Source organism: Phyllobates terribilis, unplaced genomic scaffold (assembly GCF_046119375.1).
Source record: "Phyllobates terribilis strain yellow unplaced genomic scaffold, ASM4611937v1 Scaffold_12__6_contigs__length_324123572, whole genome shotgun sequence".
In the NCBI taxonomy this organism is placed as follows: domain Eukaryota; kingdom Metazoa; phylum Chordata; class Amphibia; order Anura; family Dendrobatidae; genus Phyllobates; species Phyllobates terribilis.
Window position 1 is genome coordinate 42182399 of NW_027362772.1, and position 14252 is coordinate 42196650.

Sequence of the window (14252 nt, forward strand, 5' to 3'; positions counted from 1 at the left end):
CCAGAACTGTACCCAAACCTCAACCAGAACACGAACCCATTAAAATAATGGGGACCCAAACTTTGAACTGGGAAAACAAGTCTCTTACTTCACGGAACTCTGAACATTGCAACGGACTAACAGGACAAGTCCATGTTCAGCGTTTAGCGCCAGACACTAATTGTCCATTATGAACCCCAAATTATTAAGTTCGGGTTCACTCATCTCTAATGTGACCATCTAGATATAAGGATGTGCTGGATATGTGTAGTATATGAAAACACAAGATCACGGAATATATTGAATATATCATCAAGTAACATACAAATCAGCACAGAGAATATACAAAAATTTCAAGATGAAGACATGTTACTGATCTGTAAATGATGCAAAAATAAAAAACTACATGTTCAAAATTCCTTGATTTATTCAGTAAGAAGTATGAGTGCCGCCATATACAGAAACTCTGCATTTAAAGCCTTGGCAGCTATGATTGAGGTCATCAATGATCATCTGTCGAACTCTCTGCTACAATTAATGCATGTGGGAAAATCTTCAAAATCCGTTGCTGGCAGCTCCTGTGAAATTACCAACCAATGAAGTCTCAGATGTGCTCAATGAGAGACAAGTCCAGAGACATTGATGCCATGGGAGCACATTTAGACCATCATGCTACTCACAGTTACGTGAATAACATGAGGCCTTGCATTATGTTAGAGAACAGTTTCTGGGACCGTTAATGTTGAAAAAGTTATTCCTTAATTACATGTCAAGTGGGGGACACCAGCAGAAAAAGAGTGAAGGCCATTTCACTCGGCCAAGCTCTTCATCCAGGCTCTTACAATGTACTTAGTGTTTTTGTTCAAAGAGCGCAAAAGCCATCCAACCATGTCAAGGTGCATCTAAATATGAATAGTCCCTAAATACTATCGTCCTACCTCTCCACGTGCCAAACAAATCCTCATCTGAATGTGAAATGAAAGTAACCAGGTATAGCTCTCAATCAAAACCTTATCTAACACTAAAGGTGTGCAGGCCTGGTTTGGCACATGGTAGGACATTAGTGGTAGGGAAAATTCATATTTAGGTATATATTGAAGTGGTTGGATGTCTTTTGCACTCTTTGATCAAAGAATGCTAAGTACCTTATGTTTTTAACATTTTCAGCAATATTTGAGTTCATGTAATCATTAATCACAGTGTGCTGTGACATCGTGTATGTATATTTCTATAGTAAAATTTATATTTACCAAGTAAATATATCATATTTTTACTGCTCCAGAATTCAACGGCAAAAGTTTACTTCCCATTTACTGTTTCACATTAATGTATACTAATATATACTGTAAGAATAGAAAAAAGTTTTAAAATCAAGAGATTTTCTAAATTGACAAAGCTGGAAACATTTGAGAAAAGTTTTCTCAGTCTCTGAAGTGATTAAGAAAAACAATGAAAATATTGGTGTAAATCTCTGAGTATTGTAAATCGTTTATTTTAAGTGTGGTAAAGAAAAATGCCAAAATAAGTAAAACTAAGCTGTCAGAGATGAAACATAAAGGGGCTGCTTTTATTCCCCCATCGTCCATTAGTTGTATTTGCTGTTGAATTTCCTGTTTTTTGGGCCAGGCAGGATTGCCAGCCATAGCCCAAGGACAATTCATCCTACTGATAACTTTTTGTATAAGTGCTTGTAGTACACACCTGACTTAAAAGAAATATCAGAAATTAATATATTTCAACTAATCTATGAGATAAAGTCTAAGAAGTTTCCACATTGATAAGAGGAGTATGTGATACATATTTGTGGAGCGAGTATATTTCATATCTTTCTTTTCTTTACATAAGTCATTAGGATGTCCTCCTAAAGATCTTTCTAGTCCGGATAGGAATGAGTCATCTGATGATACCTTGTTTAAAATCTTGGGCCATACAAACATAAATGATTGGATTGATGCAACTGTTAACACAAACCAGGATGGTAATGATAGTATTTGATATAGAGAATACAAGATTAAGTTCATCATACCAAGGTATTTGTCGCCAGATATAATATGGAAACCAGCATATAAAGAAACCCAATATCACAGCAGTGATGATCCTGGAGGATCTCTGAGATCTCTCGGATATCTTACTCTCTCTCAGTTTAAAGAAAATTTTAACATAAATGGTGAAGATGATGAGAAAAGGGATCACAAACATGATAAATAATATGATCAGTGTAACGGTGCTAAGTATCTCGCGCAAAATGAAAAACATTGACCACCTCTGAAGGTTACACCATTAGGTGTAATCATGGAATATTAAATAATAGAAGTAAAAGAGTAAATCAGAAAAGCTCAAACTCAAAAGCCAAATGATCGCTGCAGTGACAAATTTACAAGTTCTGTGAACTTTTGTCCAAACGGGCCATATGACAGATCCCAAGTGGTCAATACTCATGGCCATCATGAGAAGAACACTGGCGATCATGTTTAGCGTAAAAAGAAACATGTTCATACAGCAGGAAATAACTGAAACAAGGACATCATTAAAAAAGTATAAGAAATATTACTCCATCTGTACAATTCATAGACGAAGTGAAGCACAGCATAGGAAGTCTGCCATGGCCAGGTTCAGGAACCACATGGCACTGATTGTGTTCTTCATCCAGAAACCAGAAAACCAGATGACTAATCCATTACTGATAATCCCGAGAGCTAGAATGATGCAGTATAAAGTGATGGATATAATCTTGAAAATCTATAATTCATTCTCATTGATTCAAGATTCAAGAAAGCAGTTTTCAGATAGTCTTTGAAAAGTGACCTTCAAAGACATGATAATATAGAAGTTGGATGACAAATGCATAATTTCATTAATGTAGGATATATACAAAGACGATGGAGTGGTAAAACCAAAGTGCAATCACAATGTGGTGTTTTACCATCTTTCTTCATATTTTTTAGAAACTTCTATACAGCTTGTCATCTCAAACTTCACATTTGAAGATACTGTATTTTGAGCTGAGATGGGATGAGCTATTTCAGTGTCCTAGGTAGAGAAGAACCCTCGTCACCCTGCACACATATGTGGGAAAAAAGATTTCCAGCCTCTTAAATAGTCCAAAATCCTTTTATTGTAGAAAAAACTTTATAAAATCAGATTCCACAGTCATGTTATATAGCCAGGGCAACGCATTTCGTAACGCAGGGCTTGCGTACTTTGTCAAGACTGGCTTGCAAATGGCATACAAATAGTATATATACAATTGTTCACCAATCAGCATAAAGAGTGAAAGTCACATGATACATATATCCACGTATAAATGTTAAAATAGATTTACAAAATATACACACAAATTTACATAAAAAAATCATATGACATAGAAGATTACGCATGTACAGATGATTTTCTCGCTATAATGGAACAATAATTCTCTCCGCAAATTCAAGCCATTTGGATGGCAGGTGTTTAGGTGATACATCCAAAATGCATCTCGATCAAGTAACCATCTCCTGTTGTCTCCACCCCGAGGATTAGAGGCAAGTTTTTAAATTCCAAGACCTGAAATGAAGATGTCTCTCTATTGTGCTTTTTAATAAAATGTCTGGAGGCACAAGAGATATTATGATTAGTGACATTGTAGATATCACTCAGATGTTCTGCCACTTGTTGTTTTAATATTCTTGTAGTGCATCCAACATATAACAAATTACAAGTAGTGCATTTTATTATATACACTACATAACTGCTGTTACAGTTCAAATAACTCCTTATATTGTGTGTTTCATTTTCATTGGTGTTGGTAAAAGTTTTAGTAATTTTGATATAGCGACAAATACCACATCTATTGAAACCGTATCTATAAAACCCTTTGCAATTAAGCCATGTATGGCGTTTTTGCATATTATTAGAATGACTTGATGATAATAATCCTCCTAGTGTAGTGTTTGTGCTTTTTTTGCAACCACCAAAACTCCAGAGTCAAGAATTTTTGATAGTAAAACATGCTCATATAAGATAGGAAGATGTTTTAATATTATATTTTTAAGTTGATGAGATTGTGCACTATATTTTAAAGAGATTACTGTCCGTTTTTTCTGATTTTTATCTAACAAGTTGTTATTTTTATTGGTTTCAATATTCGGTATATCAATTAAATCCAATCTATCTTTTTATTGTACTATTTTTTTTGCTCTCTTTAACCCCTCACTGACATCTGACGTACTAATACGCGTCTGTGCCCTGGGACTTAATACCCAGACCCGTATTAGTACATCATGGCGATCGCGCGCGCACACAGGCTGTGCGGGCGCGATCGCCGCCGGGTGTCAGCTGATTGTCACAGCTGACACCCGGTACTATGTGCAGGGAGCGGTCCTGCACCGCTCCCAGCACATTAACCCCCGCGATGCTGCGATCGAAGTCGATCGAAGTCGATCGCGGCATTGCGGGGGCAAGGGGAGGTGATCGGCGATACTCACCTCCTCTTCCGGCTTCCAGCGCAGTCTGCAAAGGCTTCCCGGGTGTTGCCATGACGACCCGATGTCGTCATGACAACATCCGGGTCACCAGAGAGCAGGAAGATTGCTTGGACATGCGCAGTGCATTTCCAAGCAATCTTCACACTGTGCACTTCTAACAGCCTTCATGGCATAGGGATGGTGCTCCATTCCTGTGCCATGCAGGCGATCAGAAAAAAAAAAGTGAAAGTCCCAGAGTGGGACAAAGTAATAAAGTGTATAAACTGTGTGAAAGTGGAAAAAAAAAAAAAAAATGTGCAAAAATATTATAAAAAAATAAAAAAAATAATACACCAAAAATAAAAATATAATGTACCCATCAATAAATATTATTAAAAAAAAATTAAAAAAAAAACAATAAAAGTACACATATTTGGTACCGCCACGTCCGGAGCAACCTGACCTATAAAACTGTCCCACTAGTTAACCCCTTCAGTGAACACGGTAAAAAAAAAAAAAAAAAACGAAGCAAAAAACAATGCTTTATCACCATACCGCCAAACAAAAAGTGGAATAACACGCGATCAAAATGACGCATATAAATAAAAATGATACCGCTGAAAACGTCATCTCGTCCCGCAAAAAACAAGCCACCATACAGCTCCATCAGCCGAAAAATAAAAAAGTTATAGCTCTCAGAATAAAGCGATACTAAAAAATATTTTTTTCTATAAAATAGCTTTTATTGTGTATAAGCGCCAAAACATAGAAAAATGATACAAATGTGGTACCGCTGTAAATGTACTGACCCGAAGAATAAAGCTACCTCATCAATTTTACCACACGCGGAACAGAATAAAAAAAAAAAAAAAAAACAATTCCTGAATTGTTGGTTTTTGTTTATTCTGCCTCCCAAAAATCGGAATAGAAAGCGATCAAAAAATGTCACGTGCCTGAAAATGGCACCAATAACAACGTCAAGTCATCCCGCAAAAAACGAGCCGTCACATGACTGTCTGCCAAAATCTTGAAAAATTATAGCTCTCAAAATATGGCGATGCAAAAATTAGATTTTACAAAAAATGCGTCTTTTAGTGTGTGACAGCTGTCAGTCATAAAAACCCCATATGATTCTGGCATTGCTGTAATCACACCGACCCGAAGAATAAAGTCGTCTAATCACTTATACCGCACAAGGAACGGCGTCAAAAATAAACTCTTGGGTTAGGATTGGGCTAGGATTAGGGCTGGGTTTGGGGCTAGGGTTGTGCTGGGGCTAGGGTTGTGCTAGCGTTAGGGCTGGGGTTGGGATTTTTTTCAAAAGTAAGAAAAAAAGATGACGATATGGCGACTAGTGTTGAGAGCAAGTGCTCGCTACTTGAGTTTGCATCGGGTGCTCTGGTATGCATTGAGTATCGTGGGTATTTGAGTGACATGCTCGAGTCTCTGCCCCATATGCTTCGCGGCCAAAAAACTTTTCGGGGATTGCCTGCCATGCACGAGCGATCCCCGCATGTTTTTTTTTGGGTGTCTAATAACCGTGAAACATGCGGAGCAGGGACTCGAGCGTGTCACTCGAGCACACGCTGTACATGGTGCATACCTGAGTACCCGATGCAAACTCAAGTAGCGAGCACTTGCGCTCAAGAATAATGACAACTTATTCAATATGATGACCTAATGTAAACAAATAATGTGCCGTACCTCTGGGTTCAAAATGTTCACTATACACCTTAATAAAATCCTTGAGGGGTATAGTTTCAAAAATGGGGACACTTGTGGGGGAGCTGCACTGTTTAGGCACATCACGGGCTCTCCAAACGCGACATGGTGTCCGCTAACAAATTGAATGGAAAATCGGCTCAAATTGTTAGCGGACGCCATGTTGCGTTTGGAGAGCCCCTGTGTGCCCAAACATTGGAGCTCCCCCACAAGTGACCCCATTTTGGAAACTAGACCCACCAAGGCACCTATCTAGATGCATAGTGAGCACTTGGAACCCCCAGGTGCTTCACAAATTGATTTGTAAAAATGAAAAAGTGAAAAAAAAACACTTTTTCATTTTTATGAATCAATTTGTGAAGCACCTGGGGTTCCAAGTGCTCACTATGAATCTAGATAGGTGCCTTGGGGGGTCTAGTTTCCAAAATGGGGTCACTTGTGGGGGAGCTCCAATGTTTGGGCACACAGGGACTCTCTAAATGCAACATGGTATCCGCTAACAAATTGAATGGAAAATCGGCTCAAATTGTTAGCGGACACCACATTGCGTTTGGAGAGCCCATCTGTGCCCAAACTTTGGAGCTCCCCCACAAGTGACCCCATTTTGGAAACTAGACCCCCCAAGGCACCTTTCTAGATGCATAGTGAGCACTTGGAACCCCCAGGTGCTTCACAAATTGATTCGTAAAAATTAAAAAGTGAAAAAAAAAAAACTTTTTCATTTTTATGAATCAATTTGTGAAGCACCTGGGGTTCCAAGTGCTCACTATGAATCTAGATAGGTGCCTTGGGGGGTCTAGTTTACAAAATGGGGTCACTTATGGGGGAGCTCCAATGTTTGGGCACACAGGGACTCTCTAAATGCAACATGGTATCCGCTAACAAATTGAATGGAAAATCGGCTCAAATTGTTAGCGGACACCACATTGCGTTTGCAGAGCCCCTCTGTGCCCAAACTTTGGAGCTCCCCCACATGTGACCCCATTTTGGAAACTAGACCCCGCAAGGCACCTATCTAGATGCATAGTGAGCACTTGGAACCCCTAGGTGCTTCACAAATTGATTCGTAAAAATGAAAAAGTGAAAAAAAAAATAGTTTTTCATTTTTATGAATCAATTTGTGAAGCACCTGGGGTTCCAAGTGCTCACTATGAATCTAGATAGGTGCCTTGGGGGGTCTAGTTTCCAAAATGGGGTCATTTGTGGGGGAGCTCCGATGTTTGGGCACACAGGGACTCTCCAAATGCAACATGATATCCGCTAACAAATTGTTGGCTCAAATTGTTAGCGGATATCATGTTGCATTTGGAGAGTCCCTGTGTGCCCAAACATTGGAGCTCCCCCACAAGTGACCCCATTTTGGAAACTAGACCCCCCAAGGCACCTATCTAGATGCATAGTGAGCACTTGGAACCCCAGGTGCTTCACAAATTGATTCATAAAAATGAAAAAGTGTTTTTTTTTTCACTTTTTCATTGTTACAAATCAATTTGTGAAGCACCTGGGGGTTCCAAGTGCTCACTATGCATCTAGAAAGGTGCCTTGGGGGGTCTAGTTTCCAAAATGGGGTCACTTGTGGGGGAGCTTTAAAGTTTGGGCACAGAGGCGCTCTCCAAACGCAATGTGGCGTCCGCTAACAATTTGAGCCGATTTTCCATTCAATTTGTTAGCGGATACCATGTTGCATTTAGAGAGTCCCTGTGTGCCCAAACATTGGAGCTCCCCCACAAGTGACCCCATTTTGGAAACTAGACCCCCCAAGGCACCTATCTAGATGCATAGTGAGCACTTGGAACCCCTAGGTGCTTCACAAATTGATTCGTAAAAATGAAAAAGTGTTTTTTTTTCACTTTTTCATTATTACGAATCAATTTGTGAAGCACCTGGGGGTTCCAAGTGCTCACTATGCATCTAGAAAGGTGCCTTGGGTGGTCTAGTTTCCAAAATGGGGTCACTTGTGGGGGAGCTCAAAAGTTTGCGCACAGAGGGGCTCTCCAAACGCAATGTGGTGTCCGCTAACAATTTGAGCCGATTTTCCATTCAATTTGTTAGCGGATACCATGTTGCATTTAGAGAGTCCCTGTGTGCCCAAACATTGGAGCTCCCCCACAAGTGACCCGATTTTGGAAACTAGACCCCCCAAGGCACCTATCTAGATGCATAGTGAGCAGTTGGAACCCTCAGGTGCTTTACAAATTGATTCATAAAAATGAAAAAGTGTTTTTTTTTTCACTTTTTCATTGTTACGAATCAACTTGTGAAGCACCTGGGGGTTCCAAGTGCTCACGATGCATCTAGATAGGTGCCTTGGGGGGTCTAGTTTCCAAAATGGGGTCACTTGTGGGGGAGCTCCAATGTTTGGGCACACAGCGGCTCTCCAAACGCAACATGGTGTCGCTAACAATTTGAGCCAATTTTGCGTTAAATTTGTTAGCGGACACCATGTTGCATTTAGAGAGCCGCTGTGTGCCCAAATATTGGAGCTCCCCCACAAGTGACCCCATTTTGGAAACTAGACCACCCAAGGCACCTATCTAGATGCATAGTGAGCACTTGGAACCCTCAGGTGCTTCACAAATTGATTCATAAAAATGAAAAAGTGTTTTTTTTTTCACTTTTTCATTGTTACGAATCAATTTGTGAAGCACCTGGGGGTTCCAAGTGCTCACTATGCATCTAGATAGGTGCCTTGGGGGTTCTAGTTTCCAAAATGGGGTCACTTGTGGGGGAGCTCCAATGTTTGGGCACACAGGGACTCTCTAAATGCAACATGGTGTCCTCTAACAAATTTAACGGAAAATCGGCTCAAATTGTTAGTGACACCATGTTGCGTTTGGAGAGCCGCTCTGTGCCCAAACATTGGAGCTCCCCCACAAGTGACCCCATTTTGGAAACTAGACCCCCCAAGGCACCTATCTAGATGCATTGTGAGCACTTGGAACCCTCAGGTGCTTCACAAATTGATTCATAAAAATGAAAAAGTGTTTTTTTTTTTCACTTTTTCATAGTTACGAATCAATTTGTGAAGCACCTGGGGGTTCCAAGTGCTCACTATGCATCTAGAAAGGTGCCTTGGGGGGTCTAGTTTCCAAAATGGGGTCACTTGTGGGGGAGCTCCAAAGTTTGGGCACACATGGGCTCTCCAAACACAACATGGCGTCCGCTAATTATTCAAGCAAATTTTACAATCAAAAAGTCAAATGGCGCTCCTTCCCTTCCGAGCCCTGCCGTGCGCCTAAACAGTGTTTTTTCCCCAAATATTGGGTATCTGCGTGCCCAGGGGAAATTGCTCAACAAATTTTGGGGTCCATTTTTTCTTTTTACCCCTGTAAAAATAAAAAAAATTGGGTCTAAAGTAACATTTTTGTGAAAAAAGTTAAATGTTCATTTTTTTCTTCCACATTCAAAAAATTCCTGTGAAGCACCTGAAGGGTTAATAAAGTTCTTGAATGTGGTTTTGAGCACCTTGAGGGGTGCAGTTTTTAGAATGGTGTCACTTTTGGGTATTTTCTGTCATACAGACCTCTCAAAGTGACTTCAAATGTGATGTGGTCCCTAAAAAAATGGTTTTGTAAATTTTGTTGGAAAAATGAGAAATTGCTGGTCAACTTTTAACCCTTATAGCTCCCTAACAAAAAAAAATTTTGGTTCCAAAATTGTGCTGATGTAAAGTAGACATGTGGGAAATGTTATTTATTAACTCTTTTGTGTGATATATCGCTCTGATTTCAGGGCTTAAAAATTCAAATTCTGAAAATTGCAAAATTTTCCAAATTTTCGCCAAATTTCCGTTTTTTTCACAAATAAACGCAAGTGATATCGAAGAAATTTTTCCACAATCATGAAGTACAATATGTCACGAAAAAACAGTCTCAGAATCAGGGGGATCCGTTGAAGCGTTCCAGAGTAATTACCTCATAAAGTGACAGTGGTCAGAATTGTAAAAATTGGCCCGGTCATTAACGTGCAAACCACCCGCGGGGCTTAAGGGGTTAAAGACCAATCTGGATAGCGCTTAGATTTTAATTTATTTTTACACCTGGTGAATTCTTCATCCAATTTATCTCTACTACTACAATTACATTTAATTCTTGTTAATTCATCTACAGGTATTGCTTTTATAGTATGTTGTCGGTGTCCACTTTTAGCATGTAGAATGGTGTTCCCTGATATAGGCTTTGAAAATGTAGACGTAATAAGTAGTGTTGAGCGAGCACTAAAATGCTCGGGTGCTCGAAGCTCGGGCCGAGCTTACCGTGATACTCGGGTGCTCGACCCGAGCAACGAGCCCAATGTTAGTCTATGGGAGACCCGAACATTTTTGCGGCGGCTCCCCCGGCAGTCTGTAGAAAGCCTAAAAAGTGCCCAAAACGATAGTGACAGTGCTCAAATGACATGGGGACAGCATGGGGATCGCCCCTGGAAGCATTTCTGACCCCCAGGTCACTGCTGTCATCAACGTGGTCAGAGGTATTAAGCCACTTTTACAGGCTCACAATAAAACATTCAAAAACGAAAGTGAAAGTGCTTTCCTGTGAAATATGTTAACCCCTTAACGACCATGGGTCTTTCTGTTTTTGTGCTTTCCTTTTTTGCTCCCCTTCTTCCCAGAGCCAGAACTTTTTTAATTTTCATTCAATATGGCCATGTGAGGGCTTATTTTTTGCGGGACGAGTTGTAATTTTAAACACCATCACTGGTTTTACCATATGGTGTGCTGGAAAATGGGAAAAAAATTCCAAGTGCAGTGAAACTGCAAAAAAAATGCAATTCCACAGTTGTTTTTTGGGTCCTTTTTTTACCACGTTCACAGATTGCAAAAACTGACCTGCTATCATTATTTTCCAGGTCGCTACGAGTTCATAGACACCAAACATGTATAGGTTCTTTTTTAGTTAAGTGGTGAAAAAATAATCCAAAGCTTGCTAAAAAAACAAAAAAAAATGACGCCATTTTCCAAGACCCTTAGCTTCTCCATTTTTTGGGATCTGGGGCCAGGTGAGGGCTTATTTTTTGCGTGCCGGGCTGACGTTTTTATTGATACCATTTTGGGGTAGATCCGATGTTTTTATCGCTCGTTATTGCATTTTATTGCAAAGTTGTAGCGACCAAAAAAACTTAATTCTGGCGTTTAAAATGTTTTTCTCGTTACGCCGTTTACTGATTGTATTAATTCTTCTTTTATATTGATAGATCGAGCAATTCTGAACGCGGCGATATCAAATATGTGTATGTGTTTTTTTTTATATATATATATATTTTATTTTGAATGGGGCGAAAGGGGTTGACTTAAACTTTTATATATTTTTTATTTTTTTAATATTTTTAAAAACTTTTTTTTTTACACTTTCTGCTTGCTTCTATAGTCTCCAGAGGAGACTAGAAGCAGCAGTTGTCTGATTGCTTCTACTGCATACAAGCGATGAGCAGATCGCTTGTATGCAGGAGAAATGCTAACTTGCTATGAGCGCTGACCACTAGGTGGCGCTCATAGCAATTGAGACATGACAACCACAGGCGTCTGCTGCAGACCCCGAGTTGTCATGCCCACCCATTGGTGACCCGCGATCACGTGACGGGGTCACTGATGGGCGGGGCTTAGGACTCCCGGAAGCACGAGTTAAATGCCACTGTCAGAGATTTAACATGTTAACAGCCGCGGGTGGATTGCGATTCCAATAATCAGCTGACATGTGCTCGCTTCAGTGCGGGCTCACCGCCGGAGCCCCCGCTGAACCGGCCTTCCCGACCTGGTGCGTACTATTACTGATCAGGTCGGAAAGGGGTTAAGGAACATCCTTTCCAGAGTAAAGACTTGTGTATAAGGTAAAATAAATAACCAAAAACAAAAATACTCCTCCACACCTTGGGCTATGTTCACAAGTAGCATTTTTTATGCGTTTTTGCACGTTTGTATTGCTTTCAACCGTGACAAATGAATTCACCGGGAAATGTCATTTTAACATTTTACAACCTTATCTGGCCATGTGCTGTGTGACACATGCATACAGTGTTAAAAAGACATGGGAACAGCATGGGGAAGACCCCTGGAAGCATCTCTGACACCCATGTCACTGACTAAAAGTGTGCCCATCAGAAGTGATCCTTGCCACATCAGAAGATGCAGACTTGCAACTATCCCCGTGCAAGTCCTTGTACCAGGGCAGTGTTCAATTTTACCTCCCCCATAACTTGCAACACAAGCGCAAGTATGCAGCCTGCCACCCACCCACCCCCAGGCTGCAATACCATACTGCTAGCTTGCTTGCACTTGAAATTGAGCCTTTTAGGCATGTGGAGGTGGAATCTGGCCACCACGTCATGGCTGCGTCGGTAGCCTGGTATTCATACTCAGCGGCCGGGTGCCCACACACAGTCCCCAGCCGCGTGGGGGTGGCCAGGTATCCATAAACGGTCCCCAGCCGCCCCTATTTGTCCCGTTGCGCCTTATACACAAGCGCGCATACCAAAACATTACCTGTGCCCTCCCCAGTGCATTTAGTGGGAAGGACAGCCTAACCACAAACACGTGGACAAGTGAATGTGGCCAGGAATGGTCCATCTCACTGACTCCTTCACACTGGGTTAATATTGTGGAAGCCGGGACACAGTTGGACACTGGGATGCAACACGTCCTCCAAACATAGAGAATTGCGGGTCCTGGGTCAATCAGGCTTCAACACAAAGTTCAGAAAGTAGACAGCAGCAGTGATCGGCCTCCTACACAATGAGTAAATTATTCATGATCATGAGGCCATCCACCTCCTTAGCTTTCTGTTCCTTGGAATGCAAGCGCATGTATGTAGTAGCAGCTAGGCCTGAAGTAGTCAGCGTTTTGGCGCATATTCTACCTCCTTCGAGGATTGCTGGATGTTTTCCTGCTCCTATCCCAGTTCTATGACTCCCGTTAAAACAAAGCTTCAGGTGATGAATGATGGATGAGGTGGTGGCAAAGGAGAAAGAGCAGGAGGAACAGGGACCATTCACATCAATATCAGGCCAGCCAACCACACATGTCTTGAAGGATATGTTTCTGTACCAAAAGGAGCGGTTCAGCTACACAGTTATAAGGCATACAGTGAATGCAATGCCTACCAAAAATTTCGAGGCACTCCAAAGCCCCTTGGAAGTGACATGGAGGTCAGAGGGCCTTAACTAAACCGTTTTTTTCATTTATAGCAACTGGGTCTCCTGTACACTGTTGGCCTAAGCAGGGAATGGAAGGCTTTCCAAAAATTATTAGGCACTGCAATGCCCCTTGAAACCGACGTGGATTACAGCGTATTAAAAACCTTCTACCCATTATTGGGAGTGGGTCTCCCTTAGTGTTCGCCTATGCATTGAAAAGCAAAAGCTGACAAAAATTAGGAGCAAATGCAATGCCCGTTGCAAGAGTCGTGGAGGTTAGAGGTAATTAAAAACAGAGCTGTAGAGTTCAGAGTGGTTTAACAAGACAGTTTTAATGCCCCTTAGAAGAGACGTGGAGTTCAGAGTGGTTTAACAAGACAGTTTTAATGCCCCTTGGAAGAGATGTGGAGGTCACAGTAGCTTAACAAGATGGTTTTAATGCCCCTTGGAAGAGACGTGGAGTTCAGAGTGGTTTAACAAGACAGTTTTAATGCCCCTTGGAAGAGTGGTGGAGGTCACAGTAGCTTAACAAGATGGTTTTAATGCCCCTTGGAAGAGACGTGGAGTTCAGAGTGGTTTAACAAGACAGTTTTAATGCCCCTTGGAAGAGTGGTGGAGGTTACAGTGGAATAAAAAGACTATCAATGCCCTGTGGAAGAGAAGTGGAGGTCACAGTAGCTTAACAAGACGCTTTTAATGCCCCTTGGAAGAGTGGTGGAGGTCGCAGTGGAATAAAAACACAATATTAACGAACCTTGGAAGAGACGTGGAGGTCACAGTAGCTTAACAAGACGATTTTAATGCCCCTTACAAGAGCCATGCAGTACAGCATATTAAAAACATTATTCCCATTATTGAGGAGTGCGTCTCCCATAGTCTTTGCCTATGCCTTCCAAGCAAAAGCTGCCAAAAATTAGGAAGGGGGAACTTGCAATGTCCCTTACAAGAGCCATGCAGTACAGCATATTAAAAACATTATTC